General features: G+C 39.7%; 1 long non-coding RNA gene across 1 annotated transcript in view; it reads right to left on the bottom strand.

Annotated features, from left to right (window-relative positions):
* Positions 1-2,194: 2,194 nt before the first annotated feature.
* The window catches only part of LOC116039809, a 196,067-nt gene continuing 175,842 nt past the window's right edge, over positions 2,195-22,419 (bottom strand). Inside the window, exons 6-7 of the long non-coding RNA XR_004896095.1 lie at positions 2,560-2,706; positions 2,195-2,327 (exon numbers count right to left, since the gene is read on the bottom strand). This is a non-coding gene — a long non-coding RNA (uncharacterized LOC116039809). The remainder of the gene's footprint in view (positions 2,328-2,559; positions 2,707-22,419) is intronic.

Here is a 22,419-nt window from a genome sequence, read left to right as displayed (position 1 = left end):
AGAACATAAGGAAAACCACACAAATGGTACAAAAAGTAGCCCCAAATTATCACAAGCCAACAGAAACCATTTCTTTCAGCCCAATTTAATAGAAGGTAGCCCAATTTAGCAGTGCCAATGCATGTAGATGTATGCTGGGGAGATGGTTAGCAATATTGCTACTGAAAACAAGCTAGGTAGTATATAATTCTAAAAAGGGTTGAGGCAGCTCTATTATTTCTATTAAAGCAACACCAAAGAACTTTTCCTCTTCGGTCCCCCTACAGGTTGGAAGCGGAATTGTCCATTACCACTGTCGTATATCTCATTCGAACTACAGATCCGCTACCCAATCTGGCAAACTTGCATAGTGCGGTTATAGCCGATAGAGGGCTGCAAAGCGAATGCAGAAGTGCCGTTCACCCTGTTACGAGTTGATGAACCACTGATACGATTTTGGAAACATTATTTTAAGGTACAAAATAATCTTTGGTGTTGCTTTAATTCAAATATTGATTTGTTATTATATATTTTTCACTCTTAATTAAATTGCTGTTTGGAGAGACTCCCCATATGTTCCATGTTATGACAACATAACAGTTCTAGAATCAAACTGATGTTACAGTAGTTCACAGTCCAGGAAATCAGAACGAATTTTGCAAATGTTCAACCTGTGTGTACACCCCAGAGAAAGCTCTCAGAAAAACCTTGAAAACCTTCAACTGAGTTTTGAACAAACATGTCTGGAAAAGACCAGAACAACTCAAGTGAAAACAAGGTAAGTTGATTCATCTGGTTGATTTGTTTGTAAAAATTAATAAAGTAAAAATAAAAAAGCAGCTTCTTTTTTTCTATTTGTAAAAGTTATCAATCAAATATATGTATATGTATGTACTGTCTGCTGTCTATGTCAGTGTAGGTTTCTACTAGGTTTACCGTGTGAGTTTGTTAGTTTTTGTCTTATGTTTCGGTTTGTTAGTTTTACAGCTTTTCAACTTACATACAGTATCTGTATATTTTTATACAGTAATAATGTTCTTTGTTTATTTTCTTACAATTATTAAAATTCTATTTCACTTTTATTTAGTTCTTGAAGATGAAATGATCTTATTTACAAATCGTATCTCTTTTTAGGAATGTCACCATGATAAAAGTGATTATATTGAAGAAGTTGTAGCTGCAATGGCAAGAGTGTCCATAGGTGGACAGCTGTGTCTACCTCTAAGTGCAGCCTGCAACAAAGATCCCAAAATAACCACAAGAGTACCTCTGTCCACCACTGAGTTGACTGATGCCCAGGTGAAACCCCAAGAAAAACACAAGGATAATGTCTCGTCAGAGGAGGACATCGGGTAGGTGTTTCATCTGGGATGGGTATCGTTTATCAATTTTGATACCAATACTGCTTATCACGATAATCTTATCGATACTACTATCTATAATTAGATAATTTTTTTTTTTAAATAGTTTTTGTTGTTGCAGAAATAAGTTTGCTTGTTTAGTGTATATATAATTAAGGAGGAGTAATTGCTACAAATGTCTGGTCTAATAACTACAGAATAAAAAATACAAAATTAGTTTTTATCTAGATGTCAGAACAGCTCACAATAAATTTAGCTGAACAGCTTGTCACTAAAATGAGAATAGCTGGTACACCTTAAAGACCCGGCGGACGTCCCGGCGGCGTTAAATAAAAACCGATAGCAGTATCGTTTGTCCAGGAGCTTATTGATACTTCGGTACTGACCAATGTACTTAATGTACTTAAAGGTGTCCTGCACACGTATTTCATTACTTTGTGGTAATGTCTGAAGTTCTACCATGGACTCTGTAACATTTTTTAGTGGAAAAAATGCCTTGGTTACCTTGTTTCAAGCCATTCTAGCGTGGTATAGAAAGCCTGCAGGAAGACTCAGCTCGATTTGTGCCAGTTCTCATTAATATTCAACGAGCTAAGCTGCTTGACTCTGATTGGCTAACAGCTAGCCAATGAGAGCCTGGCTATCAGCATCCTTTACCCAGCAAGCTCATGAATAGTAATGAGCTCAGGCAACATGATGTCAGACTGACCAGCTTTTGTAATTGGCCTGATTTCTCCGCTTATTTCTTTTCAGTGGCTAGAGCTGATAGAGGAGGCAGCAGTTCATTTTCACATTCACGACATAACAAACACATATGGACCTAACATATTTAAAAAAATGCAAGTAAAAACGATTTTGTGTGGCAGGGCACCTTTAATGATTAGGTTATAAGTTTCAAGAGATGTAAACATTTCAACTTTTGCCTTTTGAACAAAAAGGCAATTTGTGTTCTTGAGCATCAACCAAGAAGAGCCTGAGCCCAACGTCCTACAAGTGGAACAAAGGAATGAATGTGAGAGGACAGAGCGGGCAGACAAGCCAAAGCTCAGACGGGGTGGAGTATTACACAAGTAGGTTCTCTAACATCAACAATCATACTTAACTTCTAACTGCTATTTCATTCATTTCATCAATTCATTTAGAATAAGCTACCCAGAAGATGTCTTTATCGAGTGAATTATGTGCTTAGGCTTACATGTGTATATGAAATGGAACTGACCAACAGAAGTGAGAATAATTGCTGCCCCGTCCTGCCGTCAAGTCTCCCGTTGCCACGGAGCCACAGGGACCTGCAGATAGAGGACATCAGAGCCGCGGGGTGTATACTCTAACCAAGATCCTATTGGATATAAAGGCCAAGCCACCACTGCAGAAAATGAACTGTAACAAATAAATGACTAATAATCAACATCACTGATATTATTGCCACTTCTGTTGAAAAGGCTCCCATTGAATGTCTTTAGTGTTAACATGATGGTTTACAGGTATGATGTCATTGATTCACTTGCAAGTGAATCAACAGCAATTGTGAGACAACAGCAATTTAAATTGCTGTTGTCTCATAGTGTTAATAAGTGCTCAATGTTTCCTTACCATTGTTGGTTTAATTTGTCTTTTACCATTATTGGTATATTGTCCATTATCATTGTTGGTTTTGTTCATTTTCTTTATATTGTTGGTATACAGTTTGTTGTAATGTAATAATTATTGTTACCTGTGGTAACGCCACCATGATCTTTCATTTGTAAAATAATCCTTGAACAAGTAACAGTGAAGCTGAATGTAGTAAGCTCTGAATGGGGAACTGGGGGTGGGATTAAATAAGTTATCTTCTTCCCACTCCCTTTCAGGTAGAAATTGATAATTTTATTTATATATTGTATAATTTTCTTTTGTTACTATTGTCTGCCTGAAATAAATGAATAAATGAAATGAAAAATGAATGAAGTGTGTGTATGCATATTTCTTTCCTTTGCATAGTGTACAGAGTTGAATATACACAGAACTGATCCCCCAGGACTGCAGGCAGCTTGGAAGATCAATGCAGCAGCAAAAACATTTCTGTTCAATTTGTGCTTTTAATACTATTTTAGTATAAGAAAATTAAGTGATTTGTTTTATATGACCTCACTGTGACAGATGCTACTTAAGGTCTGAGTCAGCAGGTCTGGGCTGTTTAATGTTTGTGCAGTGTTGTTACACCACCCCTACGTAATCAATGTTATCATATATTTCTTTTTCTTTTATTTATGTTCGGTGTCTCCTCTGATATAATTACCTTCGCTAGCATATAATCATTTTAAGAACACTCAAACAAGCATATCCCCCAGCCATAGGCATATTTTACAGGGGGGATGGGGGTTACAACTCCCCCAGTAATCAAAACTGGCCAGTGAAACACAAGTTACGGCCACCCCCAGTGCTGGAAAGTACTGTAATTAAGCACATTTACTCAAGTAGTGTACTACATGAAACTGAGATATTTAATTTCCATATATTGCTATTTTATACTTCTACTCAACTACATTTTGGAGGCAAATATTGTACTTTTTACTCCCGGAAATTATTTGACAGACATAGTTAGATGCTACTTTGAATGTTAAAATTTGAAATACAACATTTGGCCACCTGAGACTATTAAATACAATGTATTGAACAGAACTGTTTAAAGTATAGGGTTAGGGTTAGTCTATTATAGCCTAATTAGCACCACCACAACCAGCTAAACAATAAAATACACAGTAATAATATTCTAATAATATGAACCCTCTGATAGTCACCATTCTGCTGTATAATGAGAACTTTCACTTGACACTTTAAATAAATTTTGCTGCTTATACTTGCTTGTGCTTTTACTCACTAGTTACAGGGTACAGTATGTGTAATATTGCTCCTTTTAAGTAAAATATCTCAATACTTCTTCCACCACTAAAACCCCTAATAACAAAAAAGGTATACACAACATAATTGGCAACATCCATGACTGGTCTGTATTACTATCATAACATACAATGTCCAAAATGGAGTGAGAACATGCAATCGTCTACACTCATTACAGTCCCAGTTAGACAAAGGGCTGTTGTTCTACCTAAAACTGATTGAGGGGCCAAGTTTCAGCTTACATTTACACACAAGTTGTAATGTAGGCTGTCAGTGATGTTATCTGTAGGGTCTCTGTTGCCATGGGAAAAGAATTGTTTCAATATGAAAACAAAATGTATGGGAAAAAAACATTTACAGTGAATATCAATGAAAAGTTAATCATATTACCAAAAATAACCCCTCCTTGGCCACTGGCGATCACACATTTCAGGAGTTTTTCAATTTCAGCTGTCAGGTAACTGCACACATATAAATAAGGTCTATTTAGTTGAGGGTCATAAAAGCTTCCTGCTGAGGAGAACCAACATTAATTTCTGTATAGCTGCACTGAGAGCCTTAATCAAATCTGTTATCATTCACGCCGTCATCTGATGCCTAATCAGGTGACCTGATTAGGCATTGTCCTAATTGGATCCCATCAAGTGACAACCTTTCATGAATAGTTTAAAGGGCTATGTATGTTGCTGATTATAGTGTTTCTTTGAGAATCTGCAACACTGTTACATATTTCTGCTCCTTTATAATGGAATTGCACGTGGTGGGAAGATGAGATACATACACATTTGCAGGTAGAGGCACTGAGGATCACACACATGGCTGCACAAGTACCACGCACACATGCATACACACACACACACACACACACACACACACTTTTACAGTTTTATGACCTAATGTTACTTTACACAAGAGAGCCACATGAGTGTAAAAATGGAAGGAGTACCTCAATAAAAGCAGACCTAGAGCTACAGCATGAGCTTTTTACTTCAATAGAAGTCTGTAAATTCAAGCTTCAAATACTGTCAATAGTCCCCATGAGCAAGGGAAAAGCGTTTTAAATTGCATTGTCATTCTTCAGTGTTTTCAAAAGGATTGAAGTTTGTCAAGAAATGTCAAACCATAATGGGGTCAGGAGTTGACAACTCTATTTCAGCATTGTCAAACCACCATAATTACTTCAAAAGCCCGTCCCCGCAACAAATCGTCATTCCGGCATCATAGAAGCCATGTGTCACTACACCGAAGTGGATCTCTGCATTTTGTCTTTGTAATGGCTTATGGAAAAGAACGGCCCATCAGCCCGACTTTAATGGCTGTTTTCTGTCTTCGGCGAGAGCGACAGGCAGTCCGTGTTCCTCTTTGCCTTGGTAATCTCAATAATTCCATATACGTTTCTTAGCCTTGTTTTGTCTTGCAAGACATTTCATATCAGACTTCTATTCACTCAGTTGTCATGACGGTTTGTGCGAAGCCACAAGACTCTCCACCCTCTGGACATTTGGTAGTTAACTACTCATTCAGCACGATACATGTTTTTTATCTTAATTTAAAGGGGGTAAGCAACGGGGTTTAGAGTATTCATTTGACAAAATAAAGCACAGATATCCAATATCATTATTACCATCATCATCATCCCTCTCTGCTGGAGACTGGCAGTAATATAGGAAAACACAGGCCTATTTGTAAAACTATTTTGAATTGTACTTTCAATCATTTTCACTTCTGATTGCTTTCTGCTTTAATGGTTATATGACTGTAATTCCATTTGGTAAAATGACAAGGCAGAGTTAAGCTGCATGTTCTCTAAATGTCATTTATGGTATTTTCATGAATGCAATCAGAGGAAGAGAGAGTGGGCAGGTCAGTTGAGCTTATTTATCTGAATCGTTTGAATGAGAGTCCAAGTTAAACAACCCCCTTCCTCGCTTTTTGAATCAATCTTCTGTGACATGCAATATAGTGTTTTGTTTAGTAGAGGGGAGAGAAGGATTTCAAGGATTGGGTCACAGTTTTAAAACAGTACTCACATGTCCATATGTACATTAAAACAGCTTTTGCTTGCTGTTATCATTAATTTGTTCATACTGGCAATTAAATTGTCCTTCCCTAACACCCCTAATAAGAGATGGAGGACAAAGTGGGTGTCTGCCAAAGTTTGAGTCAGTTTTTTGTGCATCTTCTGACAGTGTTTCTGTGTGAGCCGTGATGGAGGAAAAGTAACACAAAGAGGGAATATCTAATATATTAAACAAGAAAAAAGCGTTACGAAGCCACCTCTCGACAGGAGTTGAATTAACCAATCAACTTGCTTTACGTACAGCCATGCTAGCCGCTGTAAGGCTATATATATCTAAACGCTAGCTCCAGCATGCTTACATGCTGATATTAGGTAGGTTTAATGTTTACAATGTTCACCATTTTAGTTTATCATCTTTAGCGTCTACCACATAATAACACCAAACACAAGCTGAGGCTGATTATCATTCGTTTTGCAGGTATTTGGTTGTAAAGAAAAGTGTTGGAGAGAACATACCAATGTAACAAATGTCAAAGCAATCCATCTCATATTTGTCAAGTTATTTCTTTCAAAAACACAGATGACCACCTCATGTTGGCAATGAGAGGAAAAGTCAGGGGATCACCAAAGTTATTAGTATTCATCCTCTCTGCACCATGAATGTCTGTGCAAAATGTAATCGCAATCCACTTAATAGTTGTTGAGATATTGCAGTTTGGACCAAATTGGAGAACCAACAGACAGACCAACACTGCCATCCATTAAGCCACGCCACTAGCATGGCTAAAAGACTGTAGCGAACAAACTCACTGGGTTTTTCTAAGTCAGACTCCCGAAGCAGGAACAATTTCCGCTAGCAAAAACTGTTTCAATGTAGACATGGGCTCCCGACTAATGTTCTAAAACAGACTTGAACATTTTTTAACCTCTCCTTTAATGTTATACACAAAACAAATGATTAGCAGGCTGCTGCCGTTTATATGCACAGCATGCATGATTCAGCAGGTTGTGTTAGGATGGTTACAACTCTTCTATACTTTCCTGCAGCCCTCATCAATTCAATTCAATTCAATTCAATTTTTCAATTCAATTCAATTTTATTTATAGTATCAAATCATAACAAGAGTTATCTCGAGATCAACTTATTCAAACTGTTCCCAAAAAACCAGGTGAGAAGTGAGGGACTGCACTTACCCCCAGGCACACTGCACCTTGATAATGGAGTGGGGCTGAAACGATTAGCACACTAACAGCTTCACACAAGTAGGAGTGGGACCAACACAACTCTCAGCATGACTGCTGGTGGTGCCATGGCCCCCTGACACCTTTTTAAGGACTCGATGCCCTTGAACAAGAGGTGAAGGTGCCTCTAAAGAGTCTGAACTTTTTGTAAGAACAGCGGGCGCTATTTTAATTGCTACAACAAGAGCAATAGCTGCATACCAAGTTGCTGTTATCTACAATGTACATGAAGCAGACATTCATGCACACTATGACTACAAGGGCAGGTGAAGTGGAATTTAAACACATGGATGCAAATACTTACACATACTCTTAGACATGTTATTTTCTATTAGCAACACATTATCTGAAGGGCCAACTTCACTCGTTTTCAACCAGATTTTAAAATATGGAATATAAAAATAAGATATGAATGTACATAAGTTTATATTGACTGTTTGTCCAGCCAAAACAAACAAGATTAAAACTACTAATTAAAGCAGGTTAATTGATTTTGGCACATCATATAACAATATTCCTTTTCCTTTTAGCTCTGGTTTTGTCTCCACCAGCTCTTTAGAAAAATATCTGGCTATTTTCACCAGCTAGTTGCTAACTTCGTCTGACATTTGGTGGTGGTTACAGGCAGACAGTTTATCAGAGCTTTTTCGCTGCTGCTGGAAGGAAATCAATTAAAGTGGTGAAAGTGAACAAAAACAATACATTTGTGGCCCATGAAGCCCAAACAATGAGCTAAAAGATGCTGAAAACAGGGAACTGCAGTGATAATACTGATGTGGGATTGTAGCAGTACATAACATACAGTCATTTGTTCCATTGTTAAAGCTATAGTGCGTAGTTTCTGTCGCCCCCATGAGGAATTCTAAGTAATGACAACAAAACTGTCGGCGCATCCACATGATCCAAGCCTTCCGTGATCGTGCACGCCCCCCAACCCTTCTCCATGCAATTGCTAGTAGCCAAGGAGGACACGGAGGATTAAAAAACATGATGGACTCTTCAGAAGAGGTAATTTCTGAATCATCACTCGACCTTCTGTGCGGAAAAGTCACTGGACAATCTTCCGAACATAGCCATACTGAGAAATACACAGAGAGTTGAGTGGAGCTGATGTCTGTCTTAATTAGCTTTGTAGCAACTAATTTGGCAATGGCTTGAATGTAACGGATGTTTATTAATATCAAAAAGTTAAGTTAAACGCACTAAAGCTGTAAATATGATTATTGCAGCTTTTAAGAATATTTTTTAGTATTCAATCAGCTGTATTGGAGATACTTCCTAATCAGTTCCATTCAGTTATTTTCCTCCTTACTTCACTCTAAGAGATTGGCCGCACTCTGGCACAGTTTACAGCTGAACATTTAAGCATGCTGACCCTTAGGAGGGTTGTTGCAATGAACATTTTTATTTTATAATGCAGCATGTTGATCAGATTAAAAGCTTCAAATAATGACACACACTGGTTGCTTTTATGAGCAAACTAAGAGCCCTGTTTCTGAGTCATTCATACATTTTCTGCAAGACATTTCTGGACACTCATTGCACTTCGCTTGGGGACCTTTCCAATTGTCGGCGCATTCCCATACTCACTCTGCTCCTGTCAGCCATGAATAAATGATAATCCAATGCGATCTTGGGCTTTAAGAGTTTGAGTGCTCTGTATCTGTCTCATAATGATTAGTGAAAGGGTCACACTGCTCAAACCCCTCTGACGCCAGCATCCGCCCCTTAATCCTCCCTAATCCCTAAAACAATGGGCTCCTTCATGCAGGGGACTGTGACAGATTTTTATCATCCTGCTCGAAGGGATCAACACACCTTCACACTGCCAACACAACAATGATAGCAGTTTAAAACTGCCTGCCTTTTTGAGTTCCAACCCCAACCTGACATGACACAAGGCACAGAAAGGGTGTAGGTAACAAAAATGCAGACAAGAAGACTACTGTGATTTATGTTTCAGGGTTAAAATGTTTTACCCCATCCAACCCCACCATTGCCAGCAACCTCTCATCGTGTTTCATATGGAAGGATTAAGGCTGGCTTGCTGTCTGTATAGCCAGAAGGGCTGGCTTTTGGTCTTGGCTTTGGATTATGAGCAAAAAGAGCTGAGGTGTAGAGGGAGAAACCCAGAAATGCATCTCACAAACTGGATGACCAAAAAACATCCACAGGTTCGGACTGAGCATCGGACCAATGATAGCACTGGTTCAAAAGATTCTGGTAGATCTCTTTTCAGGGCTGCTTGCACTGTGAATTTGTACAATTTTTTTGTAATTTGGGGGAATTCACATTCTATAATGCAAAACCTACATGTAGTGGGTTATAAGATGATTCCAGCATCCATAGATTCAACATGTTTACATTTGACTAGTTTTAAGCCAACAAAAGACTACATAAAGTCTTTGTCCACCAGAATTGTATTCCTTACAGTGTGGAGTATGTCTTGAAACACCATTAAAGAGGGCCTTTAGACAGTGAGTTGTTGCACACCACAGGCTGCTGTTATCCACCATCCGCCTACTATTATCATCATTATGCAGCTAAATAGAGAGGGTTGTATCTTAAAATTGAGGAAATTATTAGAAATATCACACAATTAATATAGCAAGTTTTGCTAAGTATCATCACAGGGCAGGGCGATATGCAGAAAATCAAATATCACAATATTGTTGAAAAGATATCTCAATATCAATATTGCGACAATATTGTAGGGTTGACTAGTGTTATCACAAAATATTTACACAATGACATTTTTGATAAATAATCATCAGTAATGTGGATATAATGACTAGGTGGGTACAGGCAAATAATAGAACAGCTAGAACAGTTTGCTAAGTTCAGAAAATGACATCACTTTATATAATGCAGCCTGTAAAACCAGGAAAAGGCAACACTTAAGCCATATTACGATATCCACAATCTAAGAGGATATCTAGTCTCATATAAATAATATATTGGGCTGGGCAATATAATATCGATATATTACCCAGCCCAATATCATATTTTTTATTGTCCCAGACTGGACATTCAGACTTTGATAATCCAGGTGGAGGATTTTAGTAAGGTGAAGCTGAAGACAACTAAGGTCTCATACGTAGGTGCATTGCGCATAGCGAAGGCAGGAAAAGCCGCCACCACAGACCAGCTCGGATTACAACACACACAGAGGGAGTGTGACTTCATTCTCTGCTCATGATGCCATTACTCCACTAAATCTTTACATAGCAAATTGTGGTTTACTGCTATATTATTGTTCTGAATGTCGAGTATAGCCCTTTTAAATATGTAGTAAAAATTGTAGTATAAAAAACTGTTGTAAAATCCTGTCTCATTGTATTATAAACTCAAGTGCACTGTTTTGGCATCAATCAAATTCATGAATGTTTTAACCAAACTGGCCTTCCTGGAACTTATTTCATCATCTCAGTGTAACATGAATCAACACAGCACGTAAGTGTAGTCCCTTACGTTTTTTTGCGCAGTCCTGTATTTAGTTAAATTAATTCAGCGTTGAAAACCTAAACTTTCTCAACAATTATCATGCTTAATAAAAATAATTCCCTAAACCTGGAGTTACTCAGGCGTGTCAGGATATGCATTCATGCAGAGTTTACAAAGTCATTACGATTACTTCCCACATGTCTAAATTATACAGCACATATTGCCAGGCCTTTTGACCCACCTGAAGACATACTGTGAATACTCTAACACTGCATTTCACATTCAGAACAGCTCTCACCCTTGAGCATTATGATAATCTTTTCAACCAGCCATATCGCTGAAAATTGTCTATCACACACGCACAAAAAAATCCCCCATTTTATCTGTATCTGAAAGTGCACATACATGCGCGCACACACACACACACACACACACACACACACACACACATACATACATACACACACACATGCACCAAACATCCATAAGGAAACGGCAGCATTGAGACGTACAATAACAGCCGTTATTACTTGGCATTTGGCAGTGACATCAATCAGAGCCAGCCATTCTAAGCAATGTAATGGTACATAACTGCTCAGCCAGAGAGCTGATTTAATAGACCATGGTCTGATAAAGTCCCTGCAGAGATCACTTCATGGCCAATAGGTTGTTCAGGCAGCTAATTGGTCAAAAAATAAAACCTCTCTCAGGAATTGGATCCAGTGTTATCACAGGGAGTCTGGCACACTGTTAATGAGTTGCATCGGCTCCCTTTAGCCCCTCTAACTATATTTCTGCTCAGGCTGTGCATGGGGACTTGTACTTGGGCATAATTATGGTGATGATGACCAAATGTTTACCTTATAAGTAGCGTCTGTACACAGGAGGATTTCTGCCGACTCTGTACAGTTGTATTAACAGTGAGAGTAATGATGTAGTCTCCAAACCTCAGCTGCTCGCTTATTTTACAGCACAACATCCAACACTTTTATTGATCTGCATTCACCTATACCTTTAAAGATATTTAAAGATAATCAAGGGAATAGAATCTTCTCATCCCGTTGGTTTCAGTTCAGTAGGGCAACCGATATTTAGTGTTGGACGTGATGCTGGATGTGATGGTGCTAAAGGGAACCAAAGCCTTAACCCGGTCAATGTCGCTTTACATATTGATCTACAGCGCCAGAATATTACTTTTTGCACAATTGATTAAGATCACATCTTGATTCATCTTGATCCAGTATATAAACTGGGAACTATATTCTCAGAAAGGCAAATCTTTGGTACTCTCTGCTCGGGGCTTCTCAGGTGCTGCAAGCATATCACTCCACCCAAGTAGCAAAAGTAGCACTGCATCGGCTTTCTGAGAATATAGTTCCCAGTTTATATACGGTTAGAAGATGGCTGTGTCTCATGTGACCTTGTCATTTCTACACGCTGTGACTATACAAATCACAACATGTAAATAGGAACATATTGACGTTATTTTGTCACTTATTCGGAGCAGTAGGCTAGTTGGAACCGATTACCTTCAGGATCCGTGCTAGGCTAAGCTACCGGTGGAGCCGTCGGACAGAGTTACAACACACACGGAGATGAGAAGGGTATGTATGGACTTATCTAACTCTGGGGGTTACGGTGAATAAGCTAAAGTCCCAATAAGTCAGCGTGTTTCTTTAACAAATGTGTGTGTTACTCTGCGTGGACAAATGTGCACAAGAAGTGGCCAGACCAAGTAAAGCTTCCATCTTCCTAACTGGACTAGGTATCAATAGCACCTTTTACACAGATATTCCGCAAAAGTGATGTAAAGAAGATCCGCCACTATGCAGGCTTTGCAATGAATCAAACAACGCTGGCATAATGCTGCCCCAGTGTGTGATTTCAGTCAGCATGCCGGCAGTCCAGAAGCAAAAGAGGCATGACATATAACACAACAGTGTCGGCATCTAGTGTGTGTGTGTGCGTGTATTTTTGAAATGACATGCATCTCGGAAAACATTCAAAGGTGTAGCGAAGACATTTTGTTTGTTCTGTTCGCATGAAGACGATACGGATATAATATGTGTTCATTAAATAGTGTCCCTTAGAATACTAATGCATCTTGATCTCAATTATCAGTGGGAAAATGATGATTCTGATTTTGGTCAGAATCATGCGGCCCTAATGGAGAAACTTGATATCATTCCTGCTCATGAGTATATTTGAAATCAAAATAACTGAGACTGCGACTGATGCTTGCTGTTCATGGTCGTACTGAATCTATCCATCCATAAATCCTTCCATTCAACCAGCCCCATATCTGTAACACAACATATTTTCATGGTGGAGCATCCGTGCATGCTATATCCGGTGGTCGGCAGCAGCAGTGAATGTCTGATATTTCAACGGTATCTCATCTGCCTCTCCCTTCAGCGCATCATCTCTCCCCTTTGCTGTCGTTACGTCTCCATTCTCAGCTCCTCCCTCTCTCTCTGTGTCTCCTCTCCTGTCTACCCCTCTCGTCTCCTCGTGCCTGCTGTGGCGTGACAGGTGACTGGCGTCGCTAACAATAGTGGGTGCGGCCGCCCCCCCCCCCTGCTCAGCAAAGCGCAAGCCGCATGATAAATTACCCTCATCAGTTTGTTTTGCCAGCAGCCCACACAGGTCACCACCAAGGCCGGTCGTGACATTTTGTTGCATACTGTATATGCAAATACCTGCCAATCAATTAGCGTGCCGCTCCCTGCGCTGCCCATTGTGATTAAAATGAATTGATTGCAGGCTAAAATATACACCGGCCAGCCTGCCAAAAGCCCAGGGGTCAAAGGGGCGCAACAGTGGAAATGTGAAGGAAAAAATAAAACTTGAAGTAATGTTGTTTCTTCCCTCACTTCCCTTTATTCTTTATTGCCCCCTTATAACTGCAGGCATAAAACACAGTGAAATCTGCTGAAAATGAGAAAACTGCAATGTAAACAGACAGTCATAAATTTGAGCCCTGACAGAAGATCAGGATGATATGTGATGGGGAAACGATGGTGGCAGCAGTATTTTGAGCAACCTGGAGCCTTTGGGTTATCTAAGCAGACTCACGCGAGTTCTGTATGTGTGAGTGTTTGATTTTTTTGTATATGCCTGTTTCATTCAGAGAGGAAGGTGTACATGCTTAGGGTTGCTAGCGATGACAAGACAAAGAGCTCTGCAGGAAGTCACAAGAAAAAAATACAACAAGCTTTTTGATTCAGTATCAAGGGCTGAAAAGGCGGAGGAAACAACAAGTCGCTGATGGTTTACGGAGAGACTGATTAGAGAGAGCACTTATCATTCAAAACCATGACTGCTTACATAAACAATGTTTGCACAGGAAGAGTCAAGAGTGAGGTAATAGAGGGTGCAACTCAAAAATGATAGTTTCTTTTAAAACAGCTATTTTCTGCACATTTGGAGTCATTTACACATTTTTTCTTTTTTTCCCCGTACAGCTCTCTTACAGCTGTGAAAACGTAGAGGGGTTTCAGCTGATGATAGTGAAGGTCCTCACTCTTTATGAATAACAGTTTACTTGAAAGGTACACAAATACTGTACAGGTGCATTGCCATTGCATTTTAAATGAATCAGTGCCTAGTTAAGGGTTATTATCCATGACTAGGGTTGGGTATCTTTTTTTTTTTTCGATACCGGTGCTAAAACTACTTTTAAAACGGTGCCGGTGCCTAAAGCTCGATGGTGTTTTTGCCTCCAACAGCGCCTTCCAGGCAGCTAACCCTAAACATAACCATTGTCGTGCTGCCTGGGAGGAGACGTTGGGGGCAAAAAACAACAAAGACCGTGCCTAAACTTAAAAAAAAATAGGGTAATAGGGTATTTTACAATAACGTTGAATGCACCACGAGGCTTACTAGTTTCAGGTGAACGCACCGTCGGTGTTGTTTTTCCGACAAAGGCAGCTGCACACTGCTTAACGTCTCGGTGTTGGAATGCTCTACAGTGAAATACAGTCACACTTTACATCATTTAGCTGTCAGCATTTTAACCGTGTTTAATCCAGCTGCTAGCTAACAGTAGGCTAACGTTACCTGCTGTCAGGTGTAGTGTTAACTAGAGTCACGTGCAGCGATGCTTCTGTTGCCTCTAACGTCTGTTTCAGAGCATCAGAGACCAGCGCAAAAGGCATTTAATTGGCACCGAAATCTGCGTTGCGATTCGGTCCGGTAGATACCGGTCGTTTAGGCACCGGTGCCGTATTAGCACTGGGTTTCGGTACCCAACCCTACCCATGACACATCTGAGTCACCACTGTTTCTGTACATGCTAAATGGAACTGCTGATAATCCGCTCCCCCTATTATCTTGAAAGGTTCATTAAGCATCTTTTTAGAATTATGATTTTATTATTTTATTTTATTTAGTCTCCAAGTGGTGGATTACTGCATGTGGGGCAAGTTTCATGAAAGAGGTCACCCTCATCTGTTGCATTAACTTTTTTTTGTTTTAAGAGGCCAAACACAACACATCTTTTTTGTCTTTTCACACGTTTTTATCTTTTTATTGTCATTACAATCTTCCGTTTGCTGCGAGATTTGTCCTGTGTAACTGCATCATAGTTATGGCGGCTGTTGTCTTTGTTTTGGATTCCACTAATATCTCTGGTTCTGTCATGTCCACCATCTGATCAGATCTACTGTAAATGTCACTAAAATATCCGTTGCCATTTGCTTGCAACACTATTACTCAACAGCAGTTGGACAACCTTTGAGATCACACTCCTATGCCAAAAAAGTCTTTAAATAGCCCTAAAGTTCAGGAAAGGCTTTAGTCACAGTTAAATACGCGAGAAATAAAATTTGGTATGAGATGAGAATCAAACGGAAAGCAAATGTAACTCATCCTTGATCCTCCTCTTGCTAATCCGTTCCCCTCTGCATAATCCTTGAAGTTGAAAACTATTTTTTTTTTTTTTTTACAAACTTTATTTTACTTTATTTCAAGACATTCTATGCTGAGTAGTGAGAGTCTCAAGTTACTATTCAGTGCTGTGGAGAAACGATCAACCTAATGGGGGGCTAATCCCTGTGTTGCTACCAAGTTATTTCTCTCCTTTATGTTAGCAAATTGATTTACACTAACACTATATGAGGTGTACATATTTGATATCGTTGTTGTTTACGCATCAAATGTGTCAGTCAACTGCAGAGCCCCTGTATATGCAGGCAAACTCGAGTGAGGCTGCTAACCTAGCCCGACCACTGCAGTCCACCACTTTTCTCTGAGCAACGTCTACAAGGAGGATTCAAGGAACAATGAGGGTTTACTTCAAAATAATGTTCAGGAGGTAAAGTAGTATGACTGAGAAGTTCTTGATTTGACAGGAAGGACCTGTGGGAGTTACATAGTGACTGCCTTGATTGCACTTTTCCAGGGCTAAAGCACATCTTCATTGGCTCCATGTGTGTATTTGGAAGCAGACACTAATTTAAATGTTTTTGCATTCATTGCGAGTGTGCGTGTGTGATGGAGCAATACTCTGTGGGTGTGTTCCTCATGTTACGATGAACAGGGATATTGGCGGGGCGGGGGGCTGCACACCGTACCACAGTGCATAGCTATGCATAATTCATAGCCCTGCATTGAACCATAATCTTTGTGCACTGATGAAAGCTGCAGCGCCGCATTTTTACTGCATGCAAGTCAGGCGGACTAGATAATGTGGCAGGAAAGAGAACATCGCATCATGACTAGGTACACTTCCCGCTCCTGCCGTTGTTGTTGCTATTATCTCCCTCCAGACACTTGCAGCACATCATTCGCTCTCTCTCCTTCTTTCTCCTATTTCCCTCCCATTGCCCATCAATTCCATGGGTTTGGCTCATTGGTTGCAGTGGAGTGAGACCGATGCGCATGGTCGCGCTCAATAGCACCACGCTGCTCAGCATGGGGATATTAGTGTACTCTGCCAGACGGTTTGGATACAGTCCTCTGACCTCACTTGTAAAGAATCACTTTTCTATCTGTCAGCTGCTCCGCATGTTTTTGTGTCCTGCATCCAGAGGTGTCCAGGCAGGGTACATCTAGGGGCTGTAAGTGGCTGATAAACGCTGACAGCGGAGAAGACAAAATTATTGAGTTGGAGGAAAATGACAGCGAGGGACAGTTTCTATAGCTATATGCTCTTAGATAGAGAAAACGAGCAAGAAGCATGCTTTTCTGTAAAACACATTACAGTTGTTCTCCGCAATGTCTATTCTAGCATCGCTTCATGATTTTGTTTTTCTATTTACAAGAAAAGCAAGGACTGTGTCATGTGTGAGAATTTCAGGGATGAATGTTAGTTTAAAACCCGATCAGCAATTCTTCCCCTCAGGAGACTGAATTTGAATCAGCAGGAATAGCTCAAGGCAGAAGACAACTGTGGGTCTTGTAGGCGTACTGGTGCTTCCACATTAGTCTCACTCCGGGCTTCATATCGCTGGTGTGATGCCTCTGAAGAAAAGCAGGCATGTGTTAGGTCTTATCTAAAAAAAAGGAGCACATTATTGATTTTTACCAGCGCTAACCACCAGTTTAAGCTTTCATTTCAAATTTAAAATCTAAAAAGAATGAATTTTCTCAGTGTCTGTGTCTCAGCTTATGTGACTGTGGGAGATGGCCTCATTATAACAGGCAACGGCTTTGAAAGGCTCGCCAAACACCCCGCCACCTGAGATTACTTCTTGGGTGGCTCATGTCAATCGCCTTGCTGTTTATAGGTAGGCAGACTTCTGAGGCAGGAGCCTCCTGTCCGTCGCCCACGATGAGCTCATGCATTATTCTCAGGCAAATTCCCTTTCCATTTGACGAGAACGGAGGAGGCCTTGAAACATGAAGAAGACAGTTGAGGATAAAGTCTGGTGGACTTCAAGTGCAGTGAGCAATGACTGGCTATTGAATTTTCTACTTCTCTCCAAGTCTGTCTTTTTTCTTTATTCCTCTGTGCGTATTTTAGTTTCTCACTCTCGGGCTGACTTATGCCATCCTGTTTGAAATACAGTACACTCCTCTTTTCGGCTAATCATGTGTTCATCTGAAGTTATGTCACGCCATGCAGCACTGACATCAGCACTGGTAATGAAAATAAGCTTAAAATCTATGAAAAGGGCTTAAGAAGCTGTCCGACTGCTTAAGCTTGGCTTGTGGCAACATCCGCTATTCCAAGACTATCTCCTCGGAGCAAAGAAGAATGAAGATTGGAGTACATGCTGCAGAGTCATAGGCTAAAAGAAGAGTAGTGTTTGTCTTCCTTTTTGTAGACATCTTTTGAAAGTAGCTGAAGGTTTCTGTCTCTGTGTTGGCACATATCCATGAGCAAAATGACTTCCCATAAATCATTTTTCGTTAATCACCCCCTTGTCCTTTTTAAACTTAAAAACTGTACACTGAAACATTACGATATTTAGCATATAGGGCCAAATCAATATTTTGGAAAATGTGCTTTTTCACTTACTTGATGACAGTTACATAAAAAAATTGTAACTCAACACTCATGTCTGCATGCTAAAAAGGAAGCTACAAGGGGGTGATAGTTAGCTTAGCTTAGCTTAGCACTAAGACTAGAAACAGAGGGACACAAACAACTAGCCTGTGTCTAAAGTTAAGAAAAATAAAAGGCTTACTAAATCAGTCCTTCCAGAAAAATGCAGAGTTTTTTTGTGATTTGCGGGTAAAAATCCTTGATTATGCGGCACGTTTTCTTAAAAAATGCGATGGAATATGCGGGACATTTATGCAATTTTATGCAATGAAATTGCGGGAACTTGCAAAAAGTGCGGTTTCATCAGGGCTTCATCGCGGGGTTTGCAGCTTTTCGATGATGTTCATGTTGCGTAATTACGTCACTTCATAACGTTCCCATGGCAACAGGGGAAAATGGCTGCTCTTGTGTGAAGTAAACGCAACATTTTTCAACTTATTTCAATCTTATTATAAGATATATGTGACTTTTTTGCAACGAAAATGCGGGGATTATGAAATCATGCAAGCCCCGCACATTTTGCGCGGAAATCGGCAATTTATGCGGCGAAAGTGCGGCGTATTTGAAAAAATGCGGCCCCCGCATAAATATGCAGACTTTGGCTGATTATGCATTGAATTATGCGATCGCATAATCGCGTTTTTCTGGAGGGACTGCTAAATAAACAGTTAAAGGAATAGTTTGACATTTTGGGGAATACACTTTGCTTTTACGTTGTTGCTGTGAGTTCATATCTGTCAGTTCAATATGGCGCTAAAGCTAGGAGACGGTTAGCTTAAAGACTTGGGTAAAGACTGAGCTCAGGGCTAAACATTTAGCCTTGCTCTGTACAAAAGGTAAACATTTGCCAACCAGTGCCTCCAACTAATTTAAAAGTAACAGTGTACATTAATAAGCATTGTTGTAAATGTATCAGACTTTGAAAAAAAGAAAAGAAGTAATTTAATGTGCAGTTAACACGCTACATTAGTTTAACCTGTAAAAATCAATGTGTAAAAAGGACAAGTTGTGGTTTTTGGTGCAGCAAAAAAAAAAAACGGCAATGTTAATTAACAGACATGAACTCAGCCAGAAAGCAAATAAGTAAGAATACTATTCCCTAACTATTAGTTTGAAAGGTTAAAAATAGTCTTTATTCTAATTTCTGACATTTCATTTGATATTTTACGATACAGACGGCAATGCCAAGCAACATTTACTGGAAGTTTCTTTGCTCTTTCAGTGTTTCCCTTCCCGAGGTTTCCACCAGCCATTTTAGGCCAAGTATTTTGAGCTACACACAGAGAGAGAACCTGACCTGATCACGGTGACCCGCTGGTTCCTCTGCTTCTGCAGCGCTTCATGGGATACTTGGTCCCAGCAGCAGCTGTGTTCCAATTAGAGAGCCCTGACTTTTGTGGCCTGTATTAGCATTTCATTTAGGCTCCCCTGCTCCTCACCTGGCTCCTGCGGTGTGGTGGTCCACCGCAAACTGTCACCGGCTCGGCCGGTGACTGCCCACCAATCCCACTAATTGACTCTTGATCTTCCCACAGCGCACAGGTGAGCCCACACCGCATTAGCTTGGATTTAACGCACAATATGAAATGGAATATCACCTTAACTTCTCCGGTCTTCCCCTCTACTGGTGGGATAAAAGAACCAGACACATAGTAAATTAAAAAGAGGCAAAAGAGAGCTTGAATGCAGGCTCTCTTTTGATTATCACTCTTTATTCCTATCAATCCAAAGAATTTGGGGTATTAATGGCAACATAGTGTTCATTATACTTCTCTAACCACTTATCAATCTTATTTTAAAGCCATAATACTTCTTTAACAGCTTGTTAATCTTATTTTAAAGCAAGATAAAATCACCAATCACAGCTCCTTTGTACCTCAGTTTAAACATTAAGGGTGTCATGCTGCTTGCTGTGACTGCAGACGGGTGCCCTGCAGAGAATAAGAGATTCCTCTAATAACTGTTTGCCTGGGGTGAAGCCTGCAGAGGGCCAGGCACTGCCGTCTTATCTCTAGGAAACATGCCACATGAGTCACAGAAACACCGGAGCACAAACGCGAGTACATACATGCACATGTGAATCCTCCAGGATGCACACGCACATAGAACGACGAGTGTAGTCCCTTAGCAGCAGAGAAATTCAAAGTGAGGTAGACATATACAGGCAGCACTCACAGTGCGTACTGAATTATCTCAAATATTCAAATAATATTATGCGCTACCCTTTTTATATAAAGTGGATCCCTGGGCTGCCATTGTTGAGAAGATTTTGAAAGAAGTGACTTTTAAGTTTATTTCCCAGGCTGCTGCAGGATCATATAAAAGATCTTATAAAATAATATATACTTACATAACAAGGCATGACTTGATTTCCATTTCGGTTTACATAAGTTATTGAAAATGTGTTGATGGCAAAAGGGTAGTTCACAGCGTTAAGCCACTGGGTATCCAGACAGGGAATGTATTCTGCTCTCATTTAATTAGTGGGGTTTCAAGTGAGAGAACCATCAACAGTCTTCTTACTGAACAATTGGTTTAATTTTTTTCAAATGATGAGACAGCACCTAGCGGAATTGCCAATGGCTTATCAATTAGCACACGTAAGAATTACACAACCAAGTATTGGAAACTGTAGCATCTGTACTGTAGAATTGAATAGAGAAATGGGAAGGTTGATAGATTAAAATTAAAATCTAAAACAATATTTTCTTACAAGTGAGGACTTACTGTAGGACTAGGACTCAACTTGTTTAATTCGGGGGTTTTTTTAGAAATAAGTGTTTGTATCTTGATAAAAGAAAGAATAAAGCAGGTCTCTGCATTCCAATTTAGAAAATACTGCATAGGCATTATCTTGCCCTTGTTGTAAGATAAATATGATTTCAAAGGCAATATGGACTTAATTAGAAGATTTCTGCATTACAAACCACATATACTTTACATCACCATTTTGTAAATCATGCAGCTGTGTTTAGATTTTTTGGATGCATCTTTTCTATTGCTACAGGAAACAGTTGTTTTCCATTTTTGTAAGATATATTCTTGATATGTGCTGACTGATTTGAAAAGTTGTACAACTCTTTGTTTTTGTACGACAGTGAACTGAAACCAATGGCTGGAATGTGAGAAAAGATACATCGATAAATAAAATACATACTATACACTTGGATAAAAAGCTATTTTTATATATTAGTTTTCAGACCAACAAAGCAAAAACTCTGCTGGTTTATTGATTGTGACGAATGCAAATAATGTCAATATTTGAATAGTCTCACATTGCCAGACCTTCCTCCACAGCGCTGTGGAGGAGGGTCTGGCTAGTCCATACAGCATTCCGGGATGGAAGAAAAACATGCTCTGGTTTATTGGCATTTTTTTAAACCAATCACAATTGTCTTGGGCGGTGCTAAGCTCCGCACGGAGCCACAGTGCCGCTGCAAAATAGCCTCGGAAGGAACTTGTTTTGGTGGAACATGTAAGTTCAAAGGTTGTTTTAGTCGTGTAAGAGAAAACTCAGATTGGACCGATAGTCTAGCTAGCTGTCTGGATTTACCCTGCAGAGATCTGAGGAGCAGTTAACCATAAATCGACCAGAGTTTAAAATTACAACACAAAGAAAGTGGAAGGTAACGGGACATCCGAACGTACACCTGAAAAGAGTGACATCCGGTGGAATTTCCGGCAGAATGAGAGCAATCTCCGAAGTGGAACGTCGTGGATACAGACTAATATTTTAATAACCTGCATCATTCATGACGGAAACGTCAAGCTACTGCTACTACACAAATTAAGCTACTTGAAGGTAACACAGGTAATGATTTGAAGTTTAGGAGCTAAAACGTGCAAAAATACTAGTGTGGATTTTAATTTTCCAGATTTAGTGCTATAATTTAATATATCTAAAATGCAAATCAAATAAAATGAAATTACATTTGATGTGGAACTCTCACTGAATTATATTTGACAATGACCATAGTCCTACAGTTTGACAGAAGGTGAATTAA

This window comes from Sander lucioperca, chromosome 20, assembly GCF_008315115.2.
Source record: "Sander lucioperca isolate FBNREF2018 chromosome 20, SLUC_FBN_1.2, whole genome shotgun sequence".
Classification (NCBI taxonomy): Eukaryota; Metazoa; Chordata; class Actinopteri; order Perciformes; family Percidae; genus Sander; species Sander lucioperca.
This window is presented reverse-complemented; position numbering and strand designations above follow the sequence as displayed.